The following is a 12905-nucleotide window of genomic DNA, read 5'->3' on the forward strand; positions in this document are numbered from 1 at the left end:
TCTCGTGTCCGTGACGTTATTGGTTCACCATTCTTCCCGTTATTCGCCACCCCCCGAGGATTTGAAAATGGCTGGCATTGAAAGAACTTTTGACAAGACTTGAGAATTTATTCTGCAGTATGTTCATATTATTCTTGGTATGATGTTGGTAAGAATATACAAACAGCTGTCAACAACAAAAGCACCCCCAGCATGCTTTGCATGTTAAGATGACAATCATTCCTGCACATTCCACACAGCTTTGTGATGGCTACCAGCTCAATATATCATGAGTGGCATTTCACATTTAGACAGCAGAAGCACAAGGCAGGTGTGTACCAGTTTCATAATTATTAAGACTCATCAGTTCAGTTTAGCCATCATGGCCTACTGCTGCCACCTTGTGGATGAAGGAGGCGTGTGGAGCAGTCTTCCTTGCACTGCCTGAGGCCAAAAATCCAAATGACAACTTCCACCAGTTGGAAAGGCAACTCATCAGCCAGTCAGAAATGCATGCAAGTCTGAACCTCATCCCCTTTGGCATAAATAACAGAAGTAAACAATGGTGGTTATACTTACACTGACGAGTCCTAATAAGTAAGAAGTTGGTGTAGTTACGGTGTTCTGCTTAGACTCGTTTAAGTTTTTCTGTATATTGTGAATAAATGCTTACTGACCTAATAAGTCACTACTTTTGGAATGTAAAATTTGTATCAGGTCAAAACAGTTCTACACGTAGATAATGTACATACAAATAAATACGATTTTAAATTCAACCATAGCAATGACCAACTCCACCCAGTGGCCAAGAGAAACAGACCGCATGGGCTTGGAGTATTACATTAGCGATTTTTCACAGGAACGAGACGAACGCAATAAATTGTTGACAAGAAAGCCAGTGATTTCAAATGTGCGTTGAGGTGCTGCGCATCTCCTATTTATAGCCCTGAGCCACTGGTGGAAATTACACCTTCATATGGCTGGGCAAGTCCATAGGAAAACCACTTGTTAACTTCACCACAGTGGTCATTACTTAAACCACCAATGCAATCGGCATTATCTGTTGTATAACACAGGAGAAACGATCCACGTGGCTTGTAATTTTCAATAGACCTGCATTGTACAGTTAAACGGTATTCAAGTTTTTTCCAGTCGACTGCACATTATCGTCCTGTGTTAGTCATGCTGTCCAGTTGAGGTTTCTATGTTTGCAAGTGCCTGCAAGAAAGATCAGCCTTAATAAAGATGTTGAAGAACATGAAGAAAATGTATGAACTGCTGTATAATTACAAGTTTTATATATAAATAAACCCAGGAACTGGTTGAGCATTAGAGTAATTTAAATAATGAATCAGTATTCCTTGTAATACTTAATATTGCAGTGTGTGTAAAAAATTATTAACAAAGCTACTGCTTCACCACTTTAAAAAACATTGTCCCTTATCACGACCACTATGTCAAAACCCTTTGTCAGTGCACTGCAGGATGAAGGCCTTCCCATGCCATGTCACTCACAGGCAAAGTGTAATACTTCACCGCGCTGGTTGGCGAAGTGCGGCCCTGAACCGGAGCTCGTATCACTCGCCACAGATGTTAGCCGTGGCTGCGAATTAAACTCCAGGTTCATGCTGATCACTGCACTATTGTCACGCCAGTCGGCGTACCAGTGGAACGGGCTTGTTTTTAACACGTAAGCTTTCGCGACCAATATGGTTCAGAATTTATTTTTGGACGAGATTGCGTCGGTAAAATGTGCGCAATACACCCCCCACCCGACAGACAATAACATCATTGTGAACAAACGTGCCAATGCATTTCTCCTTTAGCACACTGGTGTGTTATAGAGTAGCATCAAATCATCACAATTCTGGCAACTGCCTGATGATGATGCTGTTTTTAACATGTCCACACCCAGTTGCTAAATGTGTGGATCACTCTTCAACAAAAGACCGGTGGTGCTGCTGAAGCAGTAATAAACTTGCACATTTGCTCCCGTTACAACTTTATGAATTGGCTGTGTCGGGTGGAGGAGGGTGTACGACAAAATCTACTCGCGCAATCTCACCCAAAAACCAATTGTGAATCGGGGCTCTAATTTTGACACCGAACGGCCCTGGGCTTTCACGAGTGGAGTGTGGACTCACGATTGCGCGGGACAGGATGTTGTTCTGCAGGGAGATTTCGGCTTGGTTGTGAATCTCTTTAGCCGTGGGCAGAGTTGGCTCCAGTCTGTGCCCAGCCTCTGCCAGGCCATCTACCCCCGGCTGCGATGGAATGCACAACAGGAAAAGGGATTGTGGGAACAAGAGGCAGAGGGTAATGGATGCTGCGTCACTGACAACTGAAGGTGATGGCTGCATATGCGGTTGTGAATCCAGGTGGGGATTGAGGGGGGGGGGCAGTGATTTCCTCCCACTTGAGGCCAAGAAAATTGGTATTATATGGATATATACAGAAGAAAATACGATGCTTTTTTTCTATTATTTACGTAGGGCAGTATTTAATAAACTTGAAGTTTTGGGATCGCCCAGCCTTAGACAGTTTATAGAACCACCTCTACTGCTAAAATACAGTATGTCCGGTACAATTTATAAACTGGAAATTAAACATTAAATACCATGACACTAACCTCACAGCAACACGTGCGATGGTTTCTGTGATGGGACACAATCGCACAGACATCAACACCTCGTACATTTCATACAACTCCACTAGACCCCCGTGATGCAGGCAGACAGTCACGTGGATCGGACTTACCATCCGATTATTATCAATAAAAACTCATCAATAAAAAATAAACTCTGCTCAAAATACAGCACACTGGTCCATATTTGAAGATACGTGCTCCTGTAAAGTGATTCATTGTAAAGTATATTGAATAGGAAATTTGATATTTGCACATTTATATTAAAAAAAGTTTGTAGTCTACCAGCTTTGGAGAGGAGCGTTTTGTTTCGGTTATCACGAAAACGCCGCACGCGCGCACAGATCATTTCACCGGGCACAGATTTGCATGTAATGAAGGACATGTACGGCACTTCTGACGTCACACGGTTCTCGCCAAACTCGAGGCCGAACGCCGCGACCCAATAGCGCACCTCCTCGGGCAGGCGGGCCTCCCGTCCGAGCATGAGGTAGAAGGGCGAGTATCGCGTGGCGCTGTGCTTGCTCGTGTGGTACTCAAACAGCCTCTGCTCCAGCTGCAGTTCCCAGTCGCGGTGCCGCCCGGTCGCTTTGCTCACGCAGTCCCTGAGTGCCTGGCTCGTGCCCCTGTGTGCCCCGTTGGCCCAGAGGTGCGATATCGCCAACCCGCTGCACATCGGGAAATGCCGGAACATCTCCTCATTTATCTGTAGGTTGCAGCGGAGGTACAACGATGTGATATGGTGCGTGCGACTCTCAACAGACTGCCTTCAGGTGAATAAGCGACCCGTGTCTTTACCTGTGCCACGTACTCTTCACTCACGTTGCAGAAGAGTTTTTTTGGGAAGCCAAACCTGCAAAGAGAGAGAGCTATCGTTATGAAAAGTACTGGAATAATCTAGTAATGCACGGGTATGTGGAATTTCTTAGGACTGTCGATGGACAGCCCAAGTCATTTTATAACGAGGCACATTCACACTCTGCACGCACCTGTGGAACGCCGTGGTAAGTGCCGCAACCACATGGGCTGCCGATTGGTCAGTCATGGGCGTGAGCTCGGCCCACTTGGTGAAGTAGTCGACAATGAGCAGCACAAAGCGGTGAGCGCGGCTGGTGGCAGGGAAGGGGCCCAGCAGGTCCATGCCCAGCACCTCCCAGGGGTACGAGGCCTTGAGCAGCTTCACGTGCGAAATGGACGACCTCTTGTAGCTCTTCTGCTTGCAGATTTCACAGGCATTGATCTGTGAATTGTAATCATCGCATCACGTAACGTCAACCTCCTGCCGGATGAAACTGCCGCCATACACGTTGCGATTTTGTGATGGAACAATCCGCCTAGACTCCTGTACATGGCTCCATCTCCACATGGGGGTGTACTGCCCAAGACTCTAAAAGGAGTGTGTTCTCTAATCCATGCATTCCTTTTTCTGTCTCGGGTATGCGTCTTTGCAGCTTCTGTTCCATATTCTTTGTCAGAGTCGAGGTTCTCAATCCCTGTGTGGCATCACCAGGGACAATGATTTCTCATTCTCAGCAGCTGAAACAACGCAACCATTTGACAGATAATACACTTGTCCCAACACTGACGAGCACCGGAACGTCAGTTGAATGGGTGAGTGCTGACTGCTGGTGAATTGAGTATTGGCGAGTGTTGGTGGATGGCGAGAATCGTCACGAGTTATCGGTCGCCGGTGTGCGTCGTCGATCGATGGCAGTCGGTAAAGTGTGGTGTTGGGTGAGAGTTACGAGTGAACGGAGTGTGCAGACACGATGGAGGTTCTCCTTTGCCCCGGAGGCGCTTATCTGGCTTGATCACCTGAACGTGAAATAGCAGTTGTTTGTTCAGCATCTACATCGGCCGTACAAAAGAGAGGAGACGGATGTTCTCACGTAGTCTCGAATGTCGTTAACCATCCCTTTCCAGTAGTAGTGCTCCTCCAGGAGCTTCCGGGTCCTCGTCTGTCCACAGTGATCGGCCCCGTGCACTCGCTGCAGGATGCTTCGTTTGTCCTCCTCGTTCATGACAACCAAACGCTTCCGGCCACTCTTCTGTCCAGTGTAATAGAGCTTCTTTTCTGCCAGGGAAAAAGAAAATGTGTAAGGGTTAAATGTCTCTCTAACCTCTCATTGCATGCAGGGTACGTTATTTTTTTTTATCAGATTAAATGTGTTTAGCATTGAGGGTCAAGGAATCGCCGTGGCTTAAGCTGCCGATGCCACCACATCTTGCCACTGGCTTCCTTCTGTCAGGTGTGTTGCACAGTTGACACCCAGAAGTGATTGGGCAGAAATGGATTTCAGAACCCAGTCCAGGGATTTGGTTCTGCAGAGAAAAGGTCACGAGGTGTGAGTGCCTGCAACAATAGTCCAGAAAAACTAACATGTCAACAGTTCTTGATTGCCATACTGGAGCACTCACTGGCCAGAGGTCCACACTCGACAAAGACTCAAGTTGGTTTGTGCACTTCCTAAACTTTGAAACGAGACTGGCAAAGAGTGCGAACAGCCTTGGGAGTTGTCATTCATCCCGAACTGTCATTCTCTCGCCACATATCTCAACTCTGCTGGAGCTCGCACCTCCAGCTGTGTAACATATCCTACAGTCGCCACTTCCTTACCCCCCAGCTCGCTGCTGATGAGACCCTCGACCGTGCCAATCATCACATCCCGAGTCAACAACTGCTACTCTCTCCTCTACGGCCACTTGAAAAATTCCAGGCGATGCAAAATATCGACGCTAGAAATGTCACCCGAACCTGTAAACACGACCACATCACCCTACTACTCCCATATCTCCACTGACTCCTAATCCAATCCTGAACCAACTTCCAAGATAGCACTTAGCATCTTCAAGATCCTCCATGGACCGTACTCCTACCCGTCTCTCCCCCTCTCATCTCACTAAACTCTCCTCTGCACAACTCGGCTCCAGCAACCACAGGCGTTCTGTGCACAGAGCCCGGAGACACGACTACACTGGTGCGACCCAGGGCCCCACCACAGTCGCGGCATCGCCAACACGACGAATGTTGGGGGCGATTTTGGACGATTTTTGCCCCCCCCCGCCTCCGTCGTCACACGGCGTCACAAAAAGTCAGACCCACCTCAAATATGACGTCACAAAGCTCTGCCTCCCCCCCCCCCCCAAAAATATAACATGCTTCAAATCGCTTTAAACTATTGTCATTGTATTATTAGCTCTTTCGGTAAAGTCACGTTGAAGGGAAGCAATAAAATATATATAACAATAATATATTTTATTGTTTCCCTTCAACGTGACACTTTACCGGTAAGAAACAAGAATAAAAGTAGAACGTGTTGTCTATATTTATTTAAAGTTGCGGATTTTGATGTGACGTCACATTTCTCAACCCCCCCTCGTCACACACCGTCACAAATGTCTGACCCCCCCCCAGGTGCGTGACGTCATTTAAGGACGGCCCCTTGTCTGCAAAGACCGGTAAACAACTTCATACTTGTCAAAACCTTATCCGTGCCCTACCTTATTACAGACCAATTAAAATCTTATCGGTCACACCGTGCCCTTATAAATCTCAACGTTCATCCTACAAAGTCCCATCGCAAGGGAGGAAACACAAATCCAACAAAAAAATTTGGCCGTATTGAAAAGGCTTTACGCCGTATGGACCTGAAAAACTCAATTTCCCCGCACGAGAATACGAAGTCCAATAAACCCTATGGGTCGAAAGCGACGCAATTGTCAGCGGTCATTGAAGGCTCGGTCCTGTGCACTGCCTCACCCTCATAGCAGAAGGCTTTGATGGCGCTGCGGATGGCAGACTTCTGCCCGCTGCTCAGCCCTTTGCGATACTCGCCCTTGCGCAAGTAGCGCACGATGTCCTGGAATCCCCAGTCCAACTTGGCGAGGCTTGCGGCCACCTCTGCACCCGTGTCCATTCTGGCCCCTCCCGACAGAGCAAGCCGTTTCGAGGAATCCACGTGAACACCACAGGGTACGGATTATGTTGAAATCGTGTGTTCTCAGCACCCACGACTGTCATCTGAACAATGTAACGAACGGGGTGGGGGGGGGGGGTTACACATCGTACAGGGCAATGACTTTATTTTTTATTTTTTTCTACGAGTTCTATTTTCATATTGACAAATGTTTTACAATTACAGACAAAAGCTCCTGAAATTGCGTTGACGATAGGCATGAAGGTCACATCGGAATAACTATAAACTCCTATTAAAACATGTATGTTTTTAATCAACTATGCAAACCATTTGTACGTGCACAAGTTCACATCCCTGTCGGGGATTAATTAACACCATCATTAACTTCGGGCCAAGAGAGCAGATACCACGTGGTGCGCAAGCAGCAGTCGTAACGCGGTATGAAGACGCAGCGCCATGCATCCCAGAACAGCACCAACCCACCGACTCACTCACACAGACTCACTCACACAGACTCACTCACACAGACTCACTCACTCACACAGACTCACCCACTCACACAGACTCACCCACCCACACAGACTCACTCACACAGACTCACTCACACAGACTCACTCACTCACACAGACTCACCCACACAGACTCACTCACTCACACAGACTCACTCACCCACACAGACTCACTCACCCACACAGACTCACACACACAGACTCACTAACCCACACAGACTCACTCACTCACACAGACTCACTGACCCACACAGACTCACTCACCCACACAGACTCACTCACCCATACCGACTCACTCACCCACACAGACTCACTCACTCACACAGACTCACACACACAGACTCACCCACACAGACTCACTCACCCACACAGACTCACCCACACAGACTTACTCACTCACACAGACTCACTCACCCACACAGACTCACTCACACACAGAGACTCACTCACCCACACAGACTCACTCACCCACACAGACTCACTCACCCATACCGACTCACTCACCCACACAGACTCACTCACTCACACAGACTCACTCGCTCACCCACACAGACTCGCTCACCCACACAGACTGGCTCACCCACACAGACTCACTCACCCACACCGACTCACTCACTCACCGACTCACTCACCCACACAGACTCACTCACACCGACTCACTCACACACACAGACTCACTCACCCACACCGACTCACTCACTCACACAGACTCACTCACTCACACAGACTCACCCACACAGACTCACTCACCCACACAGACTCACTCACCCACACAGACTCGCTCACACAGACTCACTCACACAGACTCACTCACACAGACTCACTCACACAGACTCACTCACACAGATTCACTCACCCACACAGATTCACTCACCCACACCGACTCACTCACTCACACAGACTCACTCACTCACACAGACTCGCTCACCAACACAGACCCGCTCACCCACACAGACCCGCTCACCCACACAGACTCACTCACACACAGACTCACTCACCCACACAGACTCACTCACCCACACAGACCCGCTCACCCACACAGACCCGCTCACCCACACAGACTCACTCACACACAGCCTCACTCACTCACACAGACTCACTCACTCACACAGACTCACTCACCCACACAGATTCACTCACCCACACCGACTCACTCACTCACACAGACTCACTCACACACAGACTCACTCACCCACACAGACTCACTCACACACAGACTCACTCACCCACACAGACTCACACACACAGACTCACTCACCCACCAACTCACTCACCCACCCCGACTCACCTGGGCGGGCCACAGCGAGGAGAGGAGACGGGGTGGAGTGAAACAGAGACGACAAAGTGAGGGAACGATACCGAGGGGGAACGATACCGAGGAGAAAGCTGGGGGAGAGGGAACGGTGAGGTGAGCGAGGAGTCAACAAAGTGAAGAGCGAGATAGGAGACGGTGGTGAGGAGGGTGGTGAGGAGGGTGGTGAGGTGAGTGGGTGGTGAGGAGAGAGGGTGGTAAGTGGGTGGTGAGGAGGGTGGTGAGGAGAGAGTGGTGAGGAGGGTGGTGAGGAGAGAGGGTGGTGAGGTGAGTGGTGAGGTGAGTGGTGAGGAGAGTGGGTGGTGAGGAGAGAGGGTGGTGAGTGGGTGGTGAGGAGGGTGGTGAGGAGCGAGGGTGGTGAGGAGAGAGTGGTGAGGAGGGTGGTGAGGAGAGAGGGTGGTGAGGTGAGTGGATGGTGAGGAGGGTGGTGAGGTGAGTGGTGAGGAGCGAGGGTGGTGAGGTGAGTGGTGAGGAGCGAGGGTGGTGAGGAGGGTGGTGAGGTGAGTGGTGAGGAGCGAGGGTGGTGAGGAGGGTGGTGAGGAGCGAGGGTGGTGAGGTGAGTGGTGAGGAGAGTGGGTGGTGAGGAGAGAGGGTGGTGAGGTGAGTGGGTGGTGAGGAGCGAGAGTGGTGAGGAGGGTGGTGAGGAGGGTGGTGAGGAGCGAGGGTGGTGAGGAGGGTGGTGAGGAGCGAGAGTGGTGAGGAGGGTGGTGAGGAGCGGAAAGCGATCCCTGAGCGGCTCCCTCCTGCACTCACCTCCCCCAACTACAAGGGACCGCGATCATTTGACACGAAATTTCGATTCTACCTCGATTACAGTCGCGATTCGATTCCCCCCCCCCCCCCCCCCGCTGTTCCTTGCCGGTGCACGCGCAACGTGCGCAGCGATTCCCTTACGAGAAAAAAATCGATTCCTCTCCTCGGAGTCGACTAAACGATCCTGAACTCTCGATTCTCACGAAACCGATTGTAAAGAATCTCGTGAAGTTAAAACTTTCGCGACTGCAGGAAATTAAAATTCGATGGTTCTTTCGGTAAAGTCACGTAGATGGAAATAATAACAGCACAAGCGGTCGTCCGTGGGGAACTGCTGAGCCAGCGAGAGAGCTTGCTACAACAACAACAAGAAGAGAATATTAATTACTGCAGTCACGAAAGCTTTAAATCAAAACAAGAGGTGTTAATAATGTGGCTTTACCTAAAGAATCAAAGAGTTAAGAGTCGTTCATGAAGCCATCTTTGATTGATGTCGACCTCCTGCAGGTTTCTCCGCTGTTAACATTCGCCCATCTGTCTACGTGACTTTGCCCGAAAGAGCCATCGGAATAATCTTAGAGGAGCTACAACAACCATAATAACAACAACTCGCGTATCCGCCAGCATCAAGCAGCGGGAGCCCCTAAGCGTGAATGAAGATGGACACACGCACCGTCTGCGCGGTGCGTGTTTATTGATCACTGTCTGCAGTGGCTGAGAGTCACGGATCGGATTGACTCCCAAATCCCCAGCAATCTCAGCCGCGTGCTTCAAGTTGGGTCTCAGCGGTTACAGCCAGGTGCCGATTAAGGGCCAACGTTGTCGTGGAACGTTGGGCCAACGTTGTCGTGGAACGTTGGGCCAGCCTTGTCATGGAACGTTGGGCCAACGTCATGGAACGTTGGGCTAACGTCGTGGAACGTTGGGCCAGCCTTGTCATGGAATGTTGGGCCAACGTCGTGGAACGTTGGGCCAGCCTTGTCATGGAACGTTGGGCCAACGTTGTCGTAGAACGTTGGGCCAACCTCATGGAATGTTGGGCCAACGTCATGGAATGTTGGGCCAACGTTGTCGTGGAACATTGGGCTAACGTCATGGAACGTTGGGCCAGCGTTGTCATGGAACGTTGGGCCAGCGTTGTCATGGAACGTTGGGCCAACGTCATGGAACGTTGGGCGAGCGTTGTTATGGAACGTTGGGCCAACGTCGTGGAACGTTGGGCCAGCGTTGTCATGGAACGTTGGGCCAACGTCATGGAACGTTGGGCCAACGTTGTCGTGGAACGTTGGGCCAGCGTTGAATGTTTACTGTGACTGCATTTAAGGGGGTAGAAGGGACATCCCGGTAAATTTGCAATGTTGCTATGTGGCTGGAAACCATTGGCCCAACGTTGCACGTTGACTGGAATGGAGTGGTTTGGTGTGCGTGATTACATGACGAGGCAGCCGGGCGGATCGGCTTAAGGCGACCCTCCCGATAGTCTTCCAAATCGGCCACGAGCCCAGTGACTTTCCCCCAACTCAGCCACGGTAAAGATCATTGGCCAGGATTGTGTCCCTGGCTAAGTGGTGAGTGGTGTTTGTGTTGGCTGTAGCCTGCCAGGCCGTAACAGTTATGAAATCCGTAGCGCGCCCTGTTCACAACCCGGTGGCTGTCCCCCGATTCTCCGCCATCTGAGCTGCCACTTGGCTTGGAGCCGTGGTTGAGGTGTGGGTTATGGGGGCTCCTCCTTGGCCAAACTTCAGATTGGACACTGCGGCTTGAAGGAAACACATTTAGCTTTTTTACGACCGGTATGGGTGACCCAAATTTATAAGGGCTGTTAAAGAGATGTTTGGATACGGTATCTGGGTTGTTATTTTTAAACTGTTTATTTAAAAAAAAATAAACTTCGAAATGTTAAATTAGTTGAAACGTGGTCTTCATGGTAAAACAGGAAAATACGTCTGTAGTGTGTGGCACATAGTACAAGTGATAGTGCATTCAAAGTTGAAAGGTTATTATAGCCTTTCCTAACCACAATACTCTAGTTTCCAATTGCCAAATGAATGAAATACATAATTCATAGGTTAGATCACGTAAATGTTTCGTTAAAACCCGCCACCACCCGACACAGCCAACTAGTAAGGGTTGTCATGTAAACAGAACATGCCAATTCGTCACTGGTACAGCACACCGGTGTTTTGGAGCCAAGCCACAACATTTACAATCCGAGTACGACGTTTCGCCAGTAATTACAACTAGCTTCAGGCGACAGCCCTTTGAACTTGTTCTTCCTGTGCATTATGTGTATTAAAATAGCCGTACCGATGGTAATCCATATTAACGTATGGTGGCCTGTATAGGCATGCATTTAAGCAATGTATTAATTGATTATTCGCTTCCACGTAGCACTAAGTCGATAGCTATCCGAACAATTACAATTATGTTTAATTTCATTCAATTTTGATAGATTATCTAATTAGTCTTGGTTAGTAGTAGCTAGTTTGGGCATTGAATGCCAAAACCAAATAAAATAACAAGAGCATTGAAACTGCCCAAGTAATTAACACGATCAAAATACCGTACATTGCGGGAGTAACTGATAAACTAGCCAGATTGTTTGTAAAAACAAAACATCCGAGTCAGATTTGGCACGGTACATAAAATACATAAATTAATATCTGGTATAAAAAATGTATTACCGAAGCTATCACCAGAAGGTGTGTACAGGATTAACTGCACTTGTGGCAAATGTTATGTTAGGCAAACAGGACGAATGATCAGCACGAGACTAAAAGAACATCAGAGAAATATGAAATACTCCCAAATAAAACTTGTCAGCAGTAGCAAAACACGCGTGCCAACAAAGACACGCAATTGATTTTGATAAATTTGAAGTTCTGTGCAAAACTAGCTACTACTGGCCAAGACTAATTAGAGAATCTATCGAAATAATTTTAACCGTTCGGATAGCTACCGCCTTCGTGCTAGGTGGAAGCGAATCATCAAATAATAGATTATTTAAATGCATGCCTATAAAGGCCACCATACTTCAATAGGGATTACCGTTGGTACGGATACTATATTAATACACACAATGGACAGGAAGGACAAGATCAAAGGGCTCGCACAATGCGCATACATAATGTACGTTGACTCATACCCCCCCCCCCCCCCCACTTGGCGCAAGCGCGAGGAAGTGTGGTCACCACATCTACGACTATGTAAGGAACGAAACAGCAAGACTTCTCCACAACTCTGGTTGTCGCCTGATGAAGCCGGTGGTAGTTACTGGCGAAACGTCGTACTCAGATTGTAAATATTGCGGCTTGGCTCTCCAACACACCGGTTAGTGCTGTACTAGTGACGAATTGGCCACGTTCTGTTTACGTGACAACCCTTACTAGTCGGCTGTGTCGGGTGGTGGCAGGTTTTAACGACACATTTATATATTTACCCGATCTAACCCAAAAAACCTCTTATGAACAAGTGGGAGTTTTGTGGTTGTATGGGTTCTGGTTGTTGGGAAGTCGTGGGCCCTCAGGCTCCATGCTGATCTTCAGAACCCGAAAATATAACAAACATAAAGGGCAGAGTAAAATCACAAGTGTGTGAAACCACAGTGTAATCCCAATGATATTGGCGGATAGTCGGGATTTCCCATATTCGGTAGGCTTTAATCCAAGCAGCCTGGGTGCCTAGCGATGACCGAGGCAACCTCATTTCAAAGTGTCTGAGTTTGAGAATGCGCGAGGGCCCAAGGCATGAGTGTGCCCTGGGTTGTGGCGGGTTTTAACAACACATTGATA

This window comes from Petromyzon marinus, chromosome 8, assembly GCF_048934315.1.
Source record: "Petromyzon marinus isolate PM22_M1 ecotype Great Lakes invasive population chromosome 8, UKy_Petmar_22M1.pri1.0, whole genome shotgun sequence".
NCBI lineage: Eukaryota > Metazoa > Chordata > Hyperoartia > Petromyzontiformes > Petromyzontidae > Petromyzon > Petromyzon marinus.